Here is a 23,484-nt window from a genome sequence, read left to right as displayed (position 1 = left end):
TTATACTGTTCAAGAATGAGATTTTTAGAGTTGGTGTTCATGTTAACTGTGCCTTTATTTCTTTACTTTTTGGTAAAAGCAAACAATCAACCCCAAAGCACTTTCTTCTAGAGACTTTTGTCTAAAAATATTTTGAATGCATGCCATAAAGCAATTTTTGGTGTGAGAACAAGCAAGCATATGGATTATTGTAGGAGGAGTTCATTTTTAGACAAGGTATCAGGCCAAAGTACTGAATTTTATGCACAGGGTCAGGTGATCTTTACTAAAAGTATGATAAATGCAAAAACATCTAAGAAGATTAATTTAAACATTGTTGGTATTTGACAATGTAATTACACACTAGCTTTTCCCCCTCACACTGTCACAGATGATACTCTCATAAAATGATGATATTCCTTTCTTTTCAAAAAATAAAATACAATAAACATTCTAAATGTCTTCCTGGGATAAGCCATAATGAATAATGTCTTACTAAGACATGTCTTACTGAGCAATTTCAAACTGACAATGAGTATAACAATAATTTTATTTATTCTACAAAATGGACAAAGCATAGTTTCCAGAAGGATTCATAACAGAACTTCCTTTTGTCAAAAATTAGATATTGGCTTTCATATATTAATAAATGGTAAATGTATTCCATAGTTTCCCTTTTTGCTCCCAGTTCCCTCTTTTAATGATTATGAACTCTAATAGATAGTGCTAACAGAGTATGAGAGGCCCACTTGTGCTCCCCAAAATAGGAAAACCTTAGCTTCTCAATGCTTGAGACTGTGTAAAAATGATGACAAACCCTTATGTTTTTGGTGGATTCACAGAGTTCAGCCACATATAAATGTATAGGTGGCACTGAATCCCATGCTAGTATCATTATTCCCATTTTACAGATTAAAATATCAAGTTTTTGTGAGTCTTAGTGTTCACTCACACTTACTCAGCTTGTGGACTGTAAAAGGAAATGTCTACAGCTGGAGGCACCAACAGAAAGAAACAAGATTATACTAGATACCCAAAGTCAGGTTACATGGTCTACTAACGAATACAAGAGTAGTAAGGTAACAATGGGACAGCATATTTGAAAATTGGTTCTTTTCTGCATTAGGTATAGGATATAAGAAAGAACTATTGCTTCCATCCCTGGCTCTGCTTAAAAAGTCATGCTGGTACACAATGAACTGGTTAGGATGAATAGAGGAGAAGGTACCTGCAAACTATAGTCATGCTCTATGCTACATATTTGTCAGGAGTGACTGCAGCCACAGTCTGTGGGGGCGAGGTGGGGTGTTTCAGAAGCACAGGGCTAGCAATCAAAAGTCTAAAAAAAACCTTAAGTAAACTTAACCCACTAGGGTATTTTATCAAGCTGTAAGACAAATAGACTTCTTTTTAAAAGAAAAAAATGTCAACATATTTTTCTCTTTCACTTAATCTTTGATTGCCTTTCAGGTGGTGGCAGAAGGGTTGAAGTTGGAAGTGAGAGCCAAGTGTTGAAGGGAAGCAGCGGAGTCTGTCTCTCAAATATTCCTGTTAATCTCCTTCCTGCTGCCAGACCTACCACTCAGCAGACTCCTAGGGGCTAAGCAAGTATTAAGGAGCAGGAAAGGGAGAAAGAAGAAGGGAGAAGGAAGAAACTGATGTTGTGGTTGGGGAAAAAGAAAGCAGCAAAACCTTGTTTTCCATGAACACCCCCAAATCCCTTATTTGGTCATGTTTCAATTCAGTTTTGATCTCTTTTTATGTATATATGTATGTATGTATGTATGTATGTATGTATGTATGATCTATCTATCATCTATCTATCTTCCAATTGGCTATATATTTATAAATTATAAGTGACTTCTTACTGAGAATATTTGGGCTAATCATATTTATTCATATTTCTATATTTTACTTCAAATGAGTTAGGTCTACATATATAAATAGCCACCCACATTGATGCACACTCTAGGTGATAAATGAATCAGATAAATCTATTTATAAATTGCCACTTCACACAGTAGACCCAAATGATCTATTTTGCTTCTGGACCTTTAGTTTAGCTGACAGATGACTGAAATGATGTGTTACCAGAAGGTAGTCCTGTAGGTCTTTGTCATAAAGACACTGAAGAATAGGAGACGAACAAACAGGAGAGCTAGAATCATACTCTCGTTTGGGTGCACTATGCTCATTCCCAGATAATCTGCAAGACTCTTTTCTGGGGTAAATCAGCAGACAGGAGCCTTCACTATGGAAGAACAGCCCAGCAGGTAATACCCACAGTCAGTAAGCTGCCAGCTTGTTGACAGCCCGTGTGGTGGATTTCATACTCTACGGGGATGTCAGCTTCTAGGGAGTTCAAACAGAAGCCCTAGTAAAGGCAAACTCCAAGATAGTAATTATGCCTGTCAGGAATGTTATGCCAGACAGATTTAGCAGTGGCCTGACATGTCCAGAGTTTAAAGGGGATTTTGAAAGGACAGGAAAATCACCCAGGATTTCTTTTCCAACCATTCCCACCCATCAGAAACCACAGACTTAAAATCAAGAAGGTCTTACCAGAACAAAGGGTCACAGGAAGAAAAATGTCCATGTGGTAGGGGGCAGACTTTAAACCTAGAGCTTTACTCACTTCGAGTTAGCTCCTATCTTCATTTTGAAGCAGAATGCTTCTCCTCCTTTGAATGCTTCTTATGGCAGGCAAATCCACTCTTGCCAAAGCTCATGACACATTGCACTGCGGATTTTATAAAATGCATACATTTCTAAAAACATTCTTTCTAAAAATATTTTTAAAAGCTAGAAACAGATAATACAAGTCTTCTGAATGAGAAGAAAAGAGAGATTGGCCTTATATGAAAATTTATGTTCATGCCACAAATACACAAAGCATTCTTACTTTCTCCCAGTGCCTTGATCTTATTAGAGAGACAGACAGACAGACAGACAGACAGAAGTATATAAAATATCCTATATAATAAAGAGGTAATATGCAAATTGACCCTCACACCCTCACAAGATGGCTGCCTATGACCAGGCCTGCAAGGGGGTTAGTGAGGGGCAACCAAACGACTGAACAAGCAGGCTGCACAGGGCAACCCGGCCGGCAGGGGGCTTAGTGAGGGACGACCAAACAACTGAACAAGCAGGCTGCGTGGGGTGACCGGGCCAGCAGGGGGGGACAGTTGGGGGCCACCAGTCCGGGGGGGGGGGGGTAGATGGGGGCGACCAAGCCAGCAGAGGGGGGCAGTTAGGGGAGACCAGGCCAGCAGGGGGGGTGCAGTAAGAGATGACCAGGCCAGCGGGGGGACAGTTGGGGGTGATTAGGCTGGCGGGGGAAGCAGTGAGGGGTGACCATGCTGGCAGAGGGGGGGCAGTTGGGGGAAACCAGGCCAGCTGGGGGGGGGGGGACAGTTAGAGGCAACCAGGCCAGGAGGGGGGCTATAAGTGGTGACCAGGCTGGCGGTGGGGGGGAAGTTAGGAGCAACCAGGCTGGCACAGAGGAGGCAGCGACCAGGCCAGCAGGAGGGGCAGTTAGGGGCGACCAGGCCAGCAGGAGGGGCAGTTAGGGGTGATCAGGCCGGCAGGGAGGGGTCAGTTAAGGGTGACCAAGCAGGCAGGCAGGTGAGCAATTAGGAGCCAGTGGTCTAGGATTGTGAGAGTGATGTCCGACTGCCGGTTTAGGCCCGATCCCGGCAGTCAGACATCCCCCAAGGGGTCCTAGATTGGAGAGGGTGCAGGCTGGGTTGAGGGGACCCCCCGCCTCATGCACAAATTTCATGTACCAAGCCTCTAGTTTAATTATAAAAAGCAGTTACTAATCAAAATGTGATGAAGAACCTCACTTCCTGACTTGAAATTTTACTTCACAATGATTAACAAATAAGAATACCTCTGTAAATAGCATTGAATTTGATATTTTTTTCCTCATAAAAATAAATTATCATCTGGATGGTGACTTAGCAGTGATTGTCCTAGACTCTTTATGTAGAGTATCTGCCTTGATCAAATCAACTTGGTTCAGTGAACATGATCCATCCACTTGAACATGGAGAGCATTTTCTAATATAGAACCTGCAACATATTGCCTGTAGTTGGTATAAGACATTGTCAATAAGTTCTATAAAAGGATTTTTCTTCTATGTATATTTCCATAGATAGAAATACAAGTATGTATAAAATAGCTAGATATTGATATAGGTATTGAAATAACTAGATACAGTGATAAGTATTCCTCATTTTTAAATTTAATGTGCCATTAGTGTATAAAGTGCCTATATTTGAATCTGGAGGCAGCAAATGAGACTGTTCTTTTTTTAAAATATATTTTTATTGATTTCAGAGAGGAAGGGAGAGGGAGAAAGAGATAAAAACATCAATGATGAGAATCATTGACAGGCTGCCTCCTGGATGCCCCCTACTGGAGATTGAGTCTGCAACCCGAGTCCAGTCCTTGATTGGAATCAAACCTGGGACCTTTTGGTCTGCAGGCCGATGCTCTATCCACCGAGCCAAACCAGCTAGGGCCAAATGAGACTGTTCGTAACTTCAGCTTTGATCAACAACAGCATTCCATCCTCACCTTTGAACTACTCACCCCAGCCTTCCTTATAAGGTATCAGCAATATCATATATTTCCATTCTAATCAGGTCTTGTTTAGAATTAGAACCCCTGGAGGATAATAACCTTTTTCCCTAGAGGGCAGAAAGGAGATATGGCAAAACTATCATGTTACTCCAGATATTCCATCAAGTGGTGCAACTTTAGGACAGAGCTTCTCTAATCTCAATCCTGTCTGAACAACCAACACATAAAATGTTCTGAGCACTATCTTTGCATTTACTTAGTATCAATATTTTATCTATGTATTTATTTTTTAATCCATGTATTTATTTTTAATGATTGCTCGATTGTTTTTTTTAATATATTTTTATTGATTTCAGAGAGGAAGTGAGAGGGAGAGAGAGAGAGAGAAACATCAATGATGAGAGAGAATCATTGATAAGCTGCCTCCTGCAGGCCCCCCACTGGGGATGGTGCCCACAACCTGGGAATGTGCCCTGATGGGGAATTGAACTGTGACTTCCTGGTTCATAGGTCGACACTCAACCACTGAGCCATGCTGGTTAGGCTGCAAACTTCTATAATTCTTGTTCAACCTTGATTCCTCTCCTGGTATCAGACTTCCATCTACACATGCCTACTTGACATATCTACAGAAATGAACCACAGGCACCTTCCATGTAGTTTATTAGCAACCAAACATATCATCAACCCCCTCCCAACCTGCACACCCTGAAGTCCTTTTGTTATTGGCATTCATCACCCTCTTCCATTTTGAAATGACGAAGTCATTTTCATTTCCTCTCTTTATTTCACTTCTGATGTCCAACTGATTGCCCAGATTGGTTACTTCTTCCTTGGGGGTGTTTCTCAAATTTATCTTTTCATTTTTATTTCCACTGTTAGTTTCCCATTTAGGCCTTCATCATTGAATGGCTTTTCTATGTTCAATATTTCACTTAGCCACTGCATCCTCTATAATGGCTAGATCGAGAGACAGTAGCATAGTGGTCAGGAGCATGTTCTTTGAAGCTATCATGCCTGGACAAAAACCTCGCTCTGTTCCTTCCTTGCTATATGACCAATATCAAATTGCTTAACCTCCACCATGCCTTACTGAAAAGAAGGATAGTAATGAAATTACATATGGAACTATGTTGAGGATTAAATGAGTTACTATAAATTGTACATGTGTAACAGTGCATGGCACATGATAAGCACTCAATAAATGTTAGCTACTATTATATCATTAACATTAATCTTCTAAAGTTCCAGACTAAAGCATGACTGCCTGTCAATGCCTCCCCATTGCCAATGGAAAAATACTCAGACTACCATTGAAGAACTCAACAATCTGTACTCAACCTGTATTTCACTACCCAGTTCAAACTTCCTCAACTCCCAACATACTAGATTAATTCAGTAGTCTTAATTATAACATGTACTTCTATGCTTCTATACCTTTGATTATGCTGTCTTTTGAACTTGAAATGCCTACTCTATTTGTACATTCTCAACTTGTACATTCAAAGTGATATTATTTTCATGAGGCCATATTTGAGCCTCTTAGTAAAATCAGTTACTCTTTCCTGGTCTCCCCAGCACTTGTGCCTCTATTTAGTGCTTATTTTCTTTTGCCTTACATTATATTAATTGCATTTGTTTCTGCTTCCTTGCTCCACTCCCTCACAGACCACCTCCAATGATGCAACTAGCTTGAAAGATCCATGATGGTAGCAACCAAGTCTTAAATATCATACCTTTGTATATCATACAATAGCTTGCAGTGGGGTCTGGCAAATTGATCAGACATTTAACAGTTATTTGTTCATTTTAATTGGAAAATAATTGAGTAGCTTAAGGCTATGAGAAAATAAGATGATTTTCCTTTTCAGAGACACTATCTAGCTGGCATAAGGATAGAACAGGATTTATTGCTGATATTATTGCCAACTACTTAATCATACCTTGCATTAGTGAAAAAAAATTATTTTAAGTTTTCTGTTATATAAACAACTATTTTCTACTTAAGAGAATAATCTTACTTTATGAATTTATTTATGTTATCAGTAAATTATTTTTCTATAACAAAAACCAGGAATGTGATAGCAATCAATATTTTCTGTTTAAAATTTTGACAAATAAATCAACCTGAAGTCTTTATTTTCCAAAAATAAAAGAGAATATTTTGTTCACTTCTCTATATAATCTGTTTACCAAATTTTAGAACAGTTAGAGGTTTAAAATTTCCTTTATATAGTCAAATTATTAACCTGAGGAAATGTAATATCTTCAGGGGGTAGTAGTGAAATCCTGAACAAAAACTTAAAATTACCTAGATATATAATATCAATTAACTAGAAGTTTTTATTTCCCTTCTAAACTGTGGTCTGGCCTCTATATGGAGCAGAATTCTTTGTCTTTTTGGCAGCCTCTTTGGCCAAAGTTGGATCTAAGCATCCAATGCTTCTTTAAAACAATTCAACAAGGCCAGGGGGGAAAAAAACTATGCTAACCACAACACCTATTCCAAGACCTAGGTTGCTTGATTTTTAGACCCAATATCAGTCTAGTCAGGGTATCTCATGGCTAGGATCTCATCTCATTATTTTTCAATTCATACTGAATTCACTGTTAAGCTATTTTCAGTCATGCATATTGACCTAGATTCTCCCACAGTGTAAGCTACTCCCCAGGAGTATGCTAGGTACTTGAGGAAACAGCATTAACACTTTCAAGTATGGTATAAGAACTGCTTTTTCTGTTGGCTGAAAAGAGATACCTCCCAGGATATTAAATGAGACCTTCATATGCTGAAGAGAGATTTATAGGACTTCTCTACGTGTCCGCTGTGCAAATCAGAGGAAACTCAGAAACTAGAAGTTGTTTTACTAAATAAAAAGGAAGTAAATATTTAGATAATAGATTTTTAAATGTTTTGATAGAAATTATAGTGTACAATTGTTAGCTAGATCCCTATTAAAGAAATTAAAGTCCTATTTTGAAGATCATAAATGCTGACTTCCCCCTGAAGGCTCCTTCTCCCAATCTGTCTTCGCTACCCATCAAACTTCAGGGTCCTCTGAAAGCCTTTAGAGGAGGTGCTCGACTTTCTCTGAATTGAGCCTTTGAAAAAGTATGGCTCTTATGACTAAAGTCCAGGGATAAATATTTGAAGAATGGATCCATTGGATCAAATGATACCACCAGCTCATTCAGTCTCTCCAATATATCATTCTCTCTCCACTTTCCAACTCTTCTTTCTTCTGCATTTGGCTTAATTCTCTGGCAGGTTCTTTCTTCACCATGGTGGCCCTTGGCTAGTCCCAAGCATACCAGCTGAGGAAAGTCCCAGTGATGAATCTCAGGGGACTGGCTTGGCTCTTTTTACCTTCAATATCTCACCTGCACAGTTTGCCTTCTATGTTGGGTAGACTGCAAAAGAATGAGCCTAGAGTTTGGAACATGCTCTGGAGCCATCATGCCTGAGTGTGTAAACCTAACTCTGTCTCTTCCTGGCTGGGTGACCAAGGTCTATCTCTGAGTGAAGAATCGCAGCCAAGCTGTTATCAGAACGTTAGCAGGCATAAACTACAGATGCCAATTAAACTGCTATGTGAGAAATAACTAACATGCATCTCGTAGTTAAATACAAAACGAAGGCTAACACGGTAAGTACCCACATCATAGCTGTCTCATAGTGCCGCTGTTGTTGCTTGTTTACAAGTGTATCTCCCTCCATAAACCGTGAGCCTCTCAAGGTCGGAGCCTGTTTCTAATATGTGGAAAGATTTAGTAAATGTTTACTGAATAAGGGTAAAGTGGCTCCAACTTTAAGCAAAATACCTGCAACAATACATTTGCAAATACAATTGCACATTTTATTTTACTCCCAAGGAAAACCATGGATATAGTTACTTAGAAGGAGACTATACAATTCAGTAGAATTTAATGACCTCCCTATTGTTTTTTGTGTGTGTGTTTTTTTTTTAAAAGAGCTGATGAATTCTACTATCTTTGAGGTTTACTGCCCATTATAGTGCTTGAAAAAATACTTGTGAGGGGACTACGGAGATGAATTAGGACTTGAATTAAGCGAAAGGGGGTTGATGGTTCAAATTTATTACCATCAAAAAAGTAAAAAGCTGTTTACTTGCTTCTTTGAAATATGCCCATGGGTTTAACCCTGTCCCTAAGCTAAAATTCGTTCTCTCTTCGTTAGAATCTCTCCTAGGCAGGAACGGAGGTGTGCACAGAGGTCCGCAGCTAGACCAACGCTTTCCGTTTTTGAGGCATCCAATTTTTATGACTCCAAAATAAATTCACTGTCTAGCATTATCAATCCATCTTACAGCTTAACTTCTTTTTAAAAATGACCGAACAGACGCTTCAATAAATATCTGGTTGGGAATCGGGCAAGACAGGAGCAAAATGCTCTTATGGTGGTACGTAAACTTCCAAGCCTTGAAGGGGCTATTTGCTAAATGTCTAAAAGAGTTAATGATCTTTCTAAAGGGAATAAAGATCAAACCCAGTGTCCTCCAAGCAGCACTAATGGCCCAGTACACTAAATCTTAAACTCTTCTCTAAGTGAGTTCAGTCTTTTTCTATTCCTTATTGAGAGCAAAATCTACCCCTTTATAAGGGACAAAGGATGAAACTACTTTCAGATTGCATTAAAACCATATGCTGCCCAGGAAATTCAGCTTTAGCAGGCAGTAAATTACACTTTTAATCTGCTTGTTGTTTCTGGGTGTTGCCACAAACATATTACAGTATGCGGTACCACTTAGTCACTGGATAACCTATCTGTGCTGTTTGGAAACATGTGTGGTGCTCATGACGAACTTCGGTGTTAACTCAATCCACACCCCCCAAGCTGGTTTAGATCATAACACATGATGTTGTAAATATGAATGATGAGCACTTTAGTGCAAATTAATTTAGATTCCACCCCACCCTCCTTTTTGAAAAACAAAATTAAAGAGATTTTTTTTTTTAGCCTAAGCCCCATTGCCCATTAAAGTTGTGTATATAAATAAGCCAGGTTATCTTTTTCCTTGTGAGAAATGCCATTTTATCAAACAGTCGCTTTCCTAGTAGCTCAGTACTCCACCGCTCTAAATTAGGACACTTTATCTTAAGGCTTCATAATCTTATGAGACTATAATTGGAAAGTTTATAAAAAAAAAAATCCTGCGTTGTAAGCTTGGCAGCTGAGATAGAAGGAGGGAATGAGAAGGGCTAGAGCAGAATTACACCATCACGGCTAGCCTGACTCCGCTTGACAGAGCCGTTTAATATTTTGACAAGACAAAATATAAAGCAGCATTTTATTCTGTAGAGACTTCACTAGACACAAGCATGGAAGTGCTTGTGATCAATAAAGTTTGCGGTGGAGAGTGATTTATTTACAGCAGGGTATTATGTAGAGAAAGAGCTGTGATATTTCCACAGGCTTTGAAGGCATAATGGGCCCCTCTCAATCCTTACATGGAAGGTTAGATTGTCATGGTTGCTCAGGCAGTATTCAAAACGTTATCTGATCAGCCTTAAAGACTTCAGAACGAGACAGATGATTAGTTACCCTAAACGATCCTCATCATGCAGAAATTGATGATTTAATATAGTCAATGACAGACGATTCCATTTGTACTAGATAAAGTGTCTGCGGTTTGTATCAATCATAATAGAGTTATTATTGAGCATAAAAGAAAAGCATGTTTAATATCATTAATTCCAGATATGTCGCTTTCCACATCTGGCATTCATCCATAGACCAGAACCACTCCAGGCTATCATTCCTGCCTCTGTGCTGGTGACTCCAGTGTTTTTTGTAATTTCAAAATGTTTTTCAGCACCTCCAGCTAGGCGCAATAACAGTTTACAGATTACCTATGTCATCACATTTTGACAAACTTCTCAATCTGATGTGACCTTCATCTTTAGCCATCTGCTTGCCTTTGTTTCTGCTCTTTTTTGATAAACCTCCACAGCTTAAAGCTGTAGTACTTTGTTCCATACACTGTACTTCTAGGTCAACATTTCACCTGTGTAAATCCAGAAACACAGACTGCAGTGTAAAGATGGTGACCTGGGTTCAGGTCCCCAGGTACCTGACCCTCCCTCACCCCCTTAGTTATATTTTTCATCATTCACGTCAAATTCATTTTGATTGTTTGGAGGGGAAGGCACACAATCAGAAAAAAGGAAGCACGAGTGGGAGTTGGAGGTGGAAAGGGAGAGAAAAGAATAACCAGTAAAGCTGAGAAGTTGGAAAAAGAAAATAAAAGTTAAGTCTACATTTACCTCATCTGCAAACAATATAGCAATGGAACAATGGGAAATACAAGGAAGAGACAGACTTTCTGGGGAACAACATTATGGTTACCTAAAGTAAATTCTTTCTTTTTTATTTTAAATACTCTCATTCCCAAGTGACATGTTGAAATAACAACAACAAAAAAGTCCAGCTTCACGTATTTCTTATCCATTTTTTCTTTAGTAAACCAATAAAATAAGTTTCTCAGATATGTTACTTCTGCTCATAAATGTTTATGCAGTAACTAGGGTGTAAAAGACTAGGAGTTTCTTTTTTCCTGTTTTCTTTTTGTAATGAGAATTTATTTGAAGGTAATTTTTCCACACTTTTATCTAACTAATATTTATTGAGTACCTACGTATGCGTCAGACAGTGTTTAGGCACTAGGGGTCCATCAATGATCTAAAGAGACAAAGTCCCTGCCTTCATAAAGTTTACATTATAACATTGAGTACTAATAAAGGGGATTGTGAGAAGTTAGAAAGTTATAAGTAGAACATTTTTGTAAAATGGACAGGATCAAAATAATAAACATCAGAGAAGATAAACAAAAATTAAGATGTCCCTCTTCCTTCAGAGGAATTAGGTGTTAGACATATATACACAAGGAAGCAGGACATAGCATCACTCTTCCACGCATTTAGTCCAGCTAAGTACTTATCAACACCAATATATGTTCTTACTTGAATCTGTTTGGTGGGATAAAGTAAAAGAGATTAACACTGCTTCTGGGCAATGGCTAAGTTTTTAAGTTTAGCTCTTGCTTTAGTTACCATTGCCTCAACATGATTGATTTTCCAAGACAAAGTACAAAATCTTCTCCAAATATAACCACCCCTTGTTAATTATAGAGACATCTAATAAATCATGTGAGTAAACATATAGCTTTTCAATTATTTTTTTAAAACTATTAACTACATTTCAGGTGTAATTATTAAAGTATTCAGGGGATAATCCAGCAGATTCGCCAAATCAGACTTTAGTATACAAATCTTATGAGAGGCCCTCTATCTGACAACCTCTCTAAACACCAGATTTCTTGTTTTTAAAATAGGGGAAAATATCTGTCTTGTCTGTTGCACAAGGTTACATTAGGAGTGACTTTTTAAAGAGTATTTTGCAACAAGAAAAACTTGAAATATGATCTAGTCAAAGTCCTCCATTATTAATTTCTTGCCCAGTGATCTTTGTTCTCCTCCATAAGATAAAAATATTTTGAAAACTATGACATGCATAAAGGATCGTATCTAATAAAGAGGGAATATGCTAATTGACCCTCACACTGTTGCAAAGATGGCGGTGCCCACAGCCAATAAGGAGGGAATATGCTAATTGACTGCTCCGCCATCAAAGATGGAAGCGCCCACAGCCACAAGATGCCGGTGCCCAGTCCCCTCAGCTCCTTTGTGGCAGCAGGTGTGTGGCAAGGCCTCCAGAGTCCCCCAGTCCCTTCAGCCTCCCAGCCACCCAGGGCTGGCCCGAGGCTCAGGCAAGCCTCGGATGGCTGCTGCCCAGCTGCCCAGGGCTGCCTGAGGCTCAGGTAACCAGGGCCGGCAGAGGCTTGTGCTGCCAGCAGTGGCAGCAGCAGAGGTGTGATGAAGCATCGCCTTCTCCTGATCACCGGGTCACCTCCCAGCCCTGAGGGCTCCCGGACTGTGAGCGGGGGCAGGCCGGGCTGAGGGACTCCCTCTCCAGTGCATGAATTTTCATGCACCAGCCTCTAGTAGGTTAATATAAGGCTAGAGGAAATTGATCTGATCTTTCTAAATGTGTCTGTATTACTCAAAAAACAAAACAAAACAACAACAACAAAAAAACCAAAAAGCAATTCTGAATATCTCACAATGGATTCTACCAAATTTTTTTTAATTATCCAACAAACACTTGATTTTTGATAACAATGATTTTACACTTTGTATAAAATTTTATATGCATATAAGACTAATGAATGTACATCAACAATCATATTAATAGATCACACCAAGTTTGACACTTCAGTTTTCAATCTAATAGTTTATTCAACTACCAGTATCACCAAAATATTGGTTGAGACTTATAAAACAACTAGAGGCCCGGTGCACAAAATTCGTGCACGGGGGGGGGTGGTTATTTCTCAGCCCAGCCTGCACCCTCTCCAATTGGGACCCCTCGGGGGCAGTCAGACATCCCTCTTGCAATCTGGGACTTCTGGCTCCTAACCACTCACCTGCCTGCCTGCCTGATCACCCCTAACCACTCTTCCTGCCAGCCTGCTTGCCCCCAACCCCCCCACTGGCCTTCTCATGTCCAACTGCCCCCCCTCCAGCCTGCTTGCCCCCAACTGCCCCCCCCCTGCTGGCCTACTCTCCCCTAACTGCCCCCCCTGCCTGATCACTCCCAACTGCCCTCCCCTCCTGGCCTGATTGCCCCTAACTGCCTCTGCCTTGGCTCCGCCACCATGGCTTTGTCCAGAAGGATGTCTGGAAGGTCTCCCAGAGGTCTCCCAGTCTAATTAGCATATTACCCTAGTATAGATACGTCATGGTGGTTTTATTTATTCCCATGACTAAAATTGGGTTTTTAATATTTTTTTGATGATCTAATACTCTCAAAGCAGACAGTAGACACCAGTAAACAAACACACTATTATTTGAGAAAGGCTTTCTGTTCATTGATGGGTTTATCTTTGACACTAAAATGTATAGAAAGTGTCAGTCAACTTTTGACATGCAAATGTTTGTGCGAGACTCACACAGAGCAGGTTCAGAAAACAAGTGACCATAAAGGTGAGGAGCAATTGGGGCCGGTGCCAGAAGCGGGTGCGAGTGGTAGTTGCTGCCCCAATTGCCCTTCATGAGCAGGGTAAGGTGGAGAAGCCCTGAGGGGCAATTGGGGCCAGCACCAGGCACCAGCACTGGGTGTGAGCGGTGGCTCTGGCACTGGCTGTGGGTACAGGTGGAGCCATCACCAGCAATGGGTGCAAGAGGCAGCTGCCAGCCCTGATCATCCCTCAGGAGCAGGGGGAGGTGCGGGGCCAGCAGCCGCTGCTCACACTGGCTGAAAGCACTGAGTGATTGGGGCTGGTGCTGGGCTCTGGAAGTGGATGTGAGCGGTGGCTCCAGCAGTGGGTATGAGCAGGACCAGTGCCAGCAGCAGGTGCAAGAGCCCGGCGGGACCACAGGGCATGGGAGCAAAGAATATTCAGTAAGCACCAGAGGCACGCCCCGATGACAGCGACTGGTGCCCCACCTTGGTCTGGCGCACCCGCTCACCTGCTCCACCATTCTGCTGCTGCTGATGGCTGCCATGTTCCATGCTCTGCTGCCTGCTGCCAATGCCCGCCACATTCCGTGTGCACGGTGGTCAGCGCACATCATAGTGACCGATTATTGGGTTGTTCCACCATTCGGTCTATTTGCATATTAGGGTTTTATATATATAGCTAATAAAAGTGTAATATGCTAATTAGACTGGACAACCTTCTAGAAGAAACCGGGGCTACGAGGGAAGCCCAGGTCCCAGGTGCTAGAGGGAAGCTGGTACCGGCAGCCAGGGAAAGGAAGGCCTACTCTTGCACAAATTTCATGCATTGGGCCTCATATATATATATGTGTGTGTGTGTGTGTGTGTGTGTGTGTGTGTGTGTGTATAAGTGTGTGTGTATATATACATATATATACACAAATATATAAATATATAGATAGGTATAGATAGATATAGAAACTAAAATATTTATTGACTGATTGCAGTGTGAATTTCATTTAAGTCTTAATAGAAACCTAGGCAGATTTTTTCCAAATATTATATAACATAGTTGGAATGATTTTCTGTACTATAGTGATATTAAAATTCATTTAATCATCTAATCAGGACTCTAATAAGGCTGAAGAAAAATGCTATAAGAAAACCAAAAAAAAACAAATGTTAACCAAACTTAAGCTTTTTTTCTCTATGATAATGTTACAAAAATATACAATAATAAGATAGTTTTAAAACTTCCCAAATTTAAGAGGTCAAATTCACAGATGCCTTATCTTACCTGTACACCAAAAGATCAGAAACTTCTCAACCTTTCAAACAATGTGCATTTTAAGTATACTAGTAATAGCAACTTAGAGTATGTGTATGTGCACAATCTTAAAGAAAACCAGGAAATCACCAAGGGCAAATGTTCTCCTTCAGACCTTTATGACCAATCTGGACCCAAACTTTGAATTTTCTTTAAATGAAAAAAAAAATCTTATTTAAAACTATCCAGAGAAGAGAAAAACTAAAATATGGCTCATTCTTTTTTTAAAATAGTTTATGTTATATGTATACATTCACATATTTACATATGTATTGGTAAATGCCCTATCAGATGCCATTTGAGTGTTACAATAACATTATAGGAATTCAAAGATAAGATTCCTAAAGAAAAAAAAGAACTGTGGGAATGGAATCTCTGTCATTACAGATAAAGTTATAAAATATTTCTGTAAACCATGTCATATTTCTAAAAACTAAATTTTGATTACTGCCTGATCTCTGTATATATCAAATTTCAATATTTGAGTTCATAGTAAAAATAAATTTTACATTTCTAAAAAATTGAAGTAAAATTAAGTACATAAAATTAGGAGAAAATAGTATATTATTAATTGTCTGCAAATTAGAAATGTCATTTAAGAAATATTTAATCTCAAATTACCTTATCTATCCCTCCCACTCAGTACCCTATGGATCTATTTCTCCTTTTCCAGAATCAACATACATGTGAGAACTCTAAATGGCCAAGAGCTATGGCAGAGAATTACACACATGGCACCCTGGCTGGTCCTCCCAAGGTATGTGGATATAGTGACTAAGGATGAACCCCTAAGATTTAGGATGCTTAATTCAATTTCTGGCTCTATCACTCATTAACTATGTGACTTAGCATGGATTACTCAATTTCTCTGGACCTCAGATCCCTTATCTTAAAATAAAGCCAAGTAATTCATGTCTTATGAGCTTGCCAAAAATATGAAATGAGATAATGCATATAAAACACTTACTACAGTGCCAGGCACATCCTATCTAATAAAAGAGTAATATGCAAATTAATCATTGCTCTGCTACACCCACAGGCCACGCCCACTAGCCAATCAGGAGCGAGTATGCAAATTAACCCCAACCAAGATGGCTGCAGCCACGGAGAGAGCAGGAGGGAGGCTTGGGTTTCCCCGGCGATGGAGGAAGCCAAGCTTTCCACACACCCTGGCCGGCCCAGGCCTCCTCTTAAGGCTACAAAGTTTCAATTATAGAAGATAAATAAATCCCAACAGAAATGGCGGCAGCCACAGAGCTGGAGAGAGCAGGAGGCTAGGGTTTCCCCGGCGATGGAGGAAGCCAAGCTTTCCGCACATCCTGGCCGGCCCAGGCCTCTGCTTAAGGCTACAAAGTTTCAATTATAGAAGATAAATAAATCCCAACAGAAATGGCTGCTGCCACGGAGGGAGCAGAAGGCTTGGCTCCACTCCAGGCTACAAAGTCTCAATTTTAGAAGATAAATAAATCCCAGATACCAGGGCTGCTGCTTGGGTCACCGGGGGGTGTGGCCAGCCTGCAAGCCACCACAGGTCCCTCGCCCAGGCTGCCCCACACCCGAAGGGAACCCCAACCCTGATCTGGGACACCCTTCAGAGCAAACCAGCTGGCCCCCACCCATGCACCAGGCCTCTATCCTATCCAATAAAAGAGTAATATGCAGATTGGCCATCACTCCAACACACAAGATGGCTGCCCCCATGTGGTCAAAGATCCTGCCCCCATGTGGACACAAGATGGCCGCTACAAGATGGCCAGCAGGGGAGGGCAGTTGGGAGGGACCAGGCCAGCAGGGGAGGGCAGTTGGGAGGGACCAGGCCTGCAAGGGAGGGCAATCAGGCCAGCAGGGGAGGGCAGTTGGGAGGGACCAGGTCTGCAAGAGAGGGCAGTTGGGGGCAATCAAGCCTGCAAGGGAGGGCAGTTAGGGGTGACCAGGCAGGCAGATGAGGGAAGTTGGGGGCAAACAGCCTGGCAGGGGAGCAGTTAGACATCAATCAGGCTGGCAGGGGAGTGGTTAGGGGGTGATCAGGCTGGCAGGCAGAAGCAGTTAGGGACAATCAGGAAGGCAGGCAGGCAAGCAGTTGGGAGTCAGCAGTCCTGGATTGTGAGAGGGATGTCCAACTGCCCGTTTAGGCCTGATCCCATCGGGATCAGATCTAAACGGGCAGTTGGACATCCCTCGAGGGGTCCCAGATTGGAGATGGTGCAGGCTGGGCTGAGGGACACCCCCCCCCCCATGCATGAATTTCATGCACCAGGCCTCTAGTAAATAATGGTCAAGAAATATTAGCTAGTATTACTACTATTATTAGCCAATAAGAGTTCATCATTCAAACCAACATGCCATTAAAGTTTAAGTTCGTCAATAGCAAGGTCATGTCATACTTAGCTTTGTGATCTTGATACAATAGTGAGTGTGGATTGAATGACCAGCTGAATGTGTGAATGAATGAGCCAACAAATGCAAATATATTTAAGATATAAGATACATATATAAGATATAAGTTATATTTATATATATTTTTTTTACATATATATACACACACACACACACACACACACACACACACACACACTAGAGGCCTGATGCACGAAATTCGTGCAAGAGTAGGCCTTCCTTCCCCTGGCTGCTGGCACTGGCTTCCCTCCGGCACCTGGGACCCACGCTGGCTTCCCTCAGGCTGCCTGCAGGCACCCAGGACCCGACTGGCTTCCCTCAGGCCCTAGCTTCGTCAGGAAGGATGTCTGGAATGACATCCAGTCTAATTAACATATTATCCTTTTATTATTATAGATATAATATAGGATCTATGGCTAAATTATCAAATAAGTAAATTTAGTGAACCCATAAATTAAATATAAACTAGATATTTGATTTAACTGACCCAAATTTGACTAAATTTATATGTTCACTCTGTGTTTCAGGGTGGTATAGCCCCTACTAATATTTAAAGGGAAACCAACATAAAATCTATTGGGAAAAGAGAGTGGGGCATTTAAATCATAAGTGGAGCAAAAGTAAGTATATAGTATCTGAAGAAAGAGGTGAGCAGCATATTTATACATTGTGAGAGTGGGGAGATTGGAGAATATGGCCAATGGGAGTTTAATCAAAAATGTGAAGTAGAGAAGGCAAAGGGTTAGAAAGTATAAACTCCTTTTCTTTCATGAGAATAGCATTAGAAAGGTACACATCTGTCTTAGAAAAATTACACCAAGCATCCCAAAAATAAGCAGAAGTAAATATTGAAGTAGCCACATACTAGTTACTAGAAAGGATTATCTCTAAGCCTCATTGATATCATGTAATGCATTAAAGACACACACAAACTCATGTATGCATTGGACACATGTGTGCACAGTTCTAGTTGTCCAAATTAAAAATTTGTAATCAATATCAAAAGTACTGAAACCACATATTTCTGTACAAACAAATAAACAACATTGACAACAACAAATCTAACAATCTTTGAAACAACTTCTGTTTTTGAAATATTACAAATTAGCAACAGAAAAAAGTATATATTCCTAATTGCAACTCTGGCACACATCTGGTTGTAGTGACTATTACGACTCACTTAGAGTATTAATTTTTCCAAGGTCAGTTATCAATGGCCCACCATCACAGATAATTCTACTTCCATGAATTTGTTTCTTGTCACAGTCACATCAAAGGAAAAGAAAAACGAGTTAACAGTCAGCACTTAAGGGTTGTTGAAGTGGCAGAAGGTTAGTTCTAAAGGACTTTTGTGATTGTAAGGTAAAATACTGTCTTACCTGAAATATCCTTTGCTATAGCTGAAAGGAAATAGTATGTCTATTCCTGAAACTGAAATATGGACCTGCAGTTTTATGAGAAAGGGTGTCATTAGTTATCAAATATATTCTGAGTATATATATTAAATTATTTCTATTCTATCTTATAAAAATATTATAAACTCTACCCTTTACAGTTCTCTCTCCCTCTCTTTCTCTCTCCATCACACACACACACACACACACACACACACACACACACACACACACGTAGACATGCTGAAATGATACTCTACCGTTGGCACTTTGTTATCCAAACCCTGATGCTATTGAATCTGCAATGTGTTTGAAGGAGAGGTGTCACATTCTTCACACTAAATGGCAAGACTGAATCACCAACAGTATATTTCTGGAATGTAGCCAGTCTACCAGGATTGAAGTACCACTTATCAAAACACAATTCCATCAAGATGGATGTGTGTAGAAAATATATGTAACAAAACACCTAAACAACTCTTGTGTAGTCAATAGGCTGACATAGGAGAGGTAAAAGAAATGCTCTAAAGAGTTACCTGCAAAATAACATCCAGGAGTACATCCTGAATACCGAGGCCTTCATTGTGTGGATCTTTCTGGGACAAATTTTAAAGTCAACATGGGTAAAAAACCAAATATTTAGTATAGAGGCCCAGTGCACAAAATTTGTGCACCCAGGGGGATTCCCTCTGCCCGGCCTGCACCCTCTCGCAGTCCGGGAACCCTCGAGGGATGTCCAACTGCCACGGAGGCAGGAGAGGCTCCCGCCACCATTGCTGCGCTCACCAGCCATGAGCCTGGCTTGTGGCTGAGTGGTGCTCCCCCTGTGGGAGCGCACTGACCACCAGGGGGCAGCTCCTGCATTGAGTGTCTGCCTCCTGGTGGTCGGTGCGCATCATAGTGACTGGTCGTTCTGCTGTCAGGCCAAAACTGGCTCTCCAACATCCTCCGAGGGGTCCTGATTGCGAGAAGGTGCAGGCCAGGCCAAGGGACCCCACCAGTGCATGATTCCCGTCTTGCACAGTTCTGATCAGCCAGACCCCAGCAGAAAGCTAACCTACTAGTTGGAGCATCTGCCCCCTGGTGGTCATTGCATGTCATAGCAACTGGTCGACCAGTTGACTGTCTGCCCCCTGGTGGTCAGTGCATATCATAGCAAGCTGTTGAGCGGCCTTAGCATATCATTAGCATATTACACTTTGATTGGTTGAATGGCCAACCAGACGACCAGATACTTAGCATATTAAGCTCTTATTATATAGGATACCTGCAGGAAGAATCCGCAATTATAAAGAAAAATTTTTGTAGTAATTCTAGGTCTCAAGTTCCATTGTCATCAATCCTACCAGCATTCTGTTCTCAATCACTGTCAATGCCATCTTCTGTGATAAAAGTTGTCAATGTACATAATCATAATGATGAATTTGAGACAAAATGCTAGCAAATGTAACTGGAGAAAAATAATAAAAGCAAAAACAAAGTAAACTTAGAAATATAAATAATGGCATAGAACATTTTTTTTTCCAAATGGTTTGTCCCTCAAATGAATAAGAACAGACCTCCATATTTTCATTTGCAGTGAAACAAGTTTGACTTCTGATTTAACCTATCTTCCACCAACTCAAGACTGTCTCATAAACTTGATGGATCCAGACAAGTTTTACATTGGGCCCTATAGTGGAACTCTGGTCGGGGTGCATGCAGGAGGCAACCAATTGATGTGTCTCACATCAATGTTTCTCTCTCTCTGTCCTTCCTCCTCCCTTCCACTCTCTCTCAAAAAAAAAAAATCAATAGAAAAATATCCTTGGATGAGGACTAACAACAAAAACAAAAGATCCTCAACCCTTACCACAAGTCACAGACTCTCCCCAGCAGTCAGGAACACATATTCTTATTTGAAACTCTTCACAAATGCCCAAGAGCTACAAGTACAGATTCTGGGTACTTTCAGCACTGATTTGGTCTTCCCCACATTAATTTTCCAAAAATCATTAATTTTCCAAAAATCATCACTTAAAATTTTCATTATTGCCTCCCTGGCACCTAAGCTTATGTCTGGCATACCAGGTATATTTAGTGTTTGTTCAATAAATGAATGAGTACCTTTTACCATAAAATGTTCTGCAATCGATATATCTGTCTAAATTCAAAAAATATATTAACTTTCTGTCTGAACCATCTAATTATACATTGACTCTATTCTTTAAGTTACTTAAATTTAAAATCATCTTAAAAGCATGTTCACACCTCTAAGCTGATTTACTCTGCCCCAGGAGAACCCCCACCTCAGTTCCTCTCTCTTTAATTCTGATGATTATAAAGTCCACAAGGGCATCATTTGTACAAATGGACTCTGTCAACCAGTCATGATGACATAAGATCTGGGGACTTGGACTTTTGGGAAATTATGTTTGTGGACCCTCCAGCCTAAAGGTGGTGCATATGTGCTAAGGTGCTAAGGCCAGAAGGTATATACATAAGTATGCAGAAGGCATTCCAGTGAACAGATGCAGGTTTGGGGAGTCTATGGCTGGAAAAGTTAGGAGAAGTTTAAGGCAGACAGAACATGGCTGATAGTTCAGTGATATTAATACAAATACTGCATGAAAAAAGGTTTATATTACCCTACTTTGATGTTTGTTCACATTGTATTCTGTGCTGTACATAAAATTAATATAATGAGTATTACTTCATTCATTTTCAGCATGCTTACATATTTCACCTCACTGATGAGCTATCAGAAACAGCAGGTCTAAGTAGGAAACCCTGGTGAGTTGAGAGGCAGAGAATGGTACAATTAAACTAGAAAGATAGTGTGTTTGTGACATACTCATTTATTCTAATGAATTAATCAATGGCAGCTTTAAGGAGGAGGAGTAACTGTATCCTAAAACCAGTGTTCTCCAACTATGTCAACAGGGACAATTTTGGGGTACTTTGTAGAAAACAGTATGAGCTGAAACTATATCACAGGGCTAATGTTAATTGGCTTTTAACACACTAAAACACAAAAGCTATGTGTGTTGATGGGATTTCTGCTTCCAATCTTGAAAGTTCTGAAATACAGTCTGCAGCTTCCCTCTGTCCACCTTACACACACACACACACACACACACACACAGCCAATTTCCATAATCTTTTAAAACCAAAGCTGTAGGTCAGGCTAGTTCAATACCTGCAGAGAGAACTCCAAGTGACATTTAAGTCAACCTTGGAAATAGCCAGTCATCTCCTTGCTTAGAATGAATACTAAAGAATGTCAATTTCACTTACTTTTAAGTAACAATGCAGGCACTGGGAAGAAAAAGGTTGATAACGTTTTGTTTGTTTTTTGTTGTTTTTTGGTGTGTTTTTTGTTTTGTTTTTGTTTTGCTGCTATTGCTATTTCTTTATTGGAGATTTTTATTTTGAGTTTTGGTTGTATGAAACTTGTTGCAAGCTGATTTGGAAGCTAAGCCTTCAATAACTAGTACTTTTTTCTCAGTTTATAAAATCCTGCTGACCTCTGAGAGCATATAAAGCTCTACATTCTGAGAAGTCAGTTTCTTGAAGTGTTGAATAAATTGGCTTTTTATATTAATTCCTAATAATTTCTTGTCTCCACTTGCTAGTCCTAACTGCTCAAATATTCAATTCTGTGAGGGTAGGGCAAAATCTTATTACTCTTTCTTTTTCATTTGATATAGATTTGAACACATATATACATATTGAGAATATACTATTTTCTATACAGAACTAAGATAGTTATTAGAGATAGGGAAATACATAAGACAAGATCCCTACTCAAAAGGAGTTTTGTTAAAGCAATAGAGGTTATAATTACAATATAATGTGATGGGTCTACAGCATATAGACAAAGAGTCCAAAATAGCTGTGCAGAGAGGGCTAACAAGAGCTGTGACCTTATATCAAAGAATGCAGTCAACTCACACTGACCCCTAAGGAAGAATGCTAAAACAATACGTACTAGTACACAGCCCTAGGGTTTGGCTCAATGAATAGAGTGCCAGCCTGCGGACTGAAAGGTCCCAGGTTTGATTCTGGTCAAGGGTACATGCTTGGGTTTCGGACTTGATCCCCAGTAGGGGATGTGTAGGGAAGCAGCCAATCAATGATTCTCTCTCATCATTGATGTTTCTATCTCTCTTTCCTTCTCCCTTCCTCTCTGAAATCAATAAAGATATATCTAAAAAATATGTACACAGATTTCAGTCTCCTTCTTCATCTCATGCCCCACTCACTGTGAAAGGAGATGTAGGGATAAAATAGGCAGGTTTAGGGAGTTTTAGGAATAAAGAGGGTCCATGGGGGAGAAATTCACAGGTGAGGGCTTAGAGCTGCCAGAAGGCATACATTCACAGAGAATAAAAAAGGTGCCACAGTATAAGGGGAGAGGAAGACATCCATTCACAGATGATAAGGAAAAGCAACAAAGTATGGGGAAAAAAAGGAAACAAACTTTCACAGAGGATAGAGAAATGCCTACAAATGGCTGAAAGAGGAAGAAAAATTTTCATAGGAGATAGAGAAATGTTACAAGATGAGGGGGAGAGGCAGAGGAGGGGCACCACGTGGAGTTTAGGCTTTGAAGCTGATATTCCACAAAAAGAGTGACCAATTAGAAGAGCATAGGATCATAAAGTGGGAAAGTGGTCCAATTAGAAGGGAGCATGAAGAAACAAAGAACTACAGCATTTATAAATCTTAGAAAAAGGGGCTTAGTGGATTACCCCCTTGGAACCCCTTCCCTACGTGGGAGTCTGTATTTGCTTCC

This window comes from Plecotus auritus (genome assembly GCF_963455305.1).
Source record: "Plecotus auritus genome assembly, chromosome: 5".
Classification (NCBI taxonomy): Eukaryota; Metazoa; Chordata; class Mammalia; order Chiroptera; family Vespertilionidae; genus Plecotus; species Plecotus auritus.
This window is presented reverse-complemented; position numbering follows the sequence as displayed.